The 635-nt window shown below is 74.6% G+C and overlaps 1 protein-coding gene across 1 annotated transcript in view; it reads right to left on the minus strand.

Annotated features, from left to right (window-relative positions):
• Positions 1-485, minus strand: part of ATG7 (autophagy related 7) — an 89434-nt gene extending 88949 nt beyond the window's left edge. Inside the window, exon 1 of the mRNA XM_057386709.1 lies at positions 404-485. The gene's annotated coding sequence lies outside the window, so the exon portion shown is untranslated. The remainder of the gene's footprint in view (positions 1-403) is intronic.
• Between the last annotated feature and the right edge of the window lie 150 nt (positions 486-635).

Raw genomic sequence — 635 nt, forward strand, 5'->3', positions numbered from 1 at the left:
ACAGTGACACGGCCCCGCTCGGTGACACGGCCCCGGCCCCGCTCGGCACGGAGCAGCCTCCACCCGCCTGTGCGTGGCTGCAGCCCCCGCTGCCGCCCCGGGAGCCGCTGAGGCCCGGACACAGCGACCACGGGGCGCGGGACCCTGCAAGGGGCAGTGCGGGGTGCGGGACCGGGGCCGTGTCAGTGCTGGGACTGTGCGGGGACACGGCCGGAGCTGTGTGGGGACAGGGGCAGGGACAGTGCCGAGGAGCCGCCGCGCTCCATCCCCGCTCCTCTCAGCGGGGCAGTGCCGGGACCCCGCGGGGGCAGTGCCGGGGCGGTGTGGGGCACTGACAGTGCCGAGAACCCACCCCGCTCCATGTCCCCGCTCCGTCCCCGCTCCCCGTCCCCGCTCCCCTCACCGCCGGTGCCGCTCGCTCCGCACTTCCCGCATCGCCGGCCGGCTCCCACCGCTGACGTCATCCGCCCGCGCACACGTGACGAGGGGCGGCGCGGTGTGATGACGTCACGAGACTCAGTGGCCGGGCAGGCGTGGTTCCGGTCCCGATCCCAATCCCGACCCTGATCCCAGTGCAATCCTGGCCCCGATCCCAATCCCGACCCTGATCCCAGTGCCATCCTGGCCCCGATCCC

Source organism: Malurus melanocephalus, unplaced genomic scaffold, assembly GCF_030028575.1.
Source record: "Malurus melanocephalus ecotype Western Australia unplaced genomic scaffold, MMel_1.1 scaffold_1036, whole genome shotgun sequence".
NCBI lineage: Eukaryota > Metazoa > Chordata > Aves > Passeriformes > Maluridae > Malurus > Malurus melanocephalus.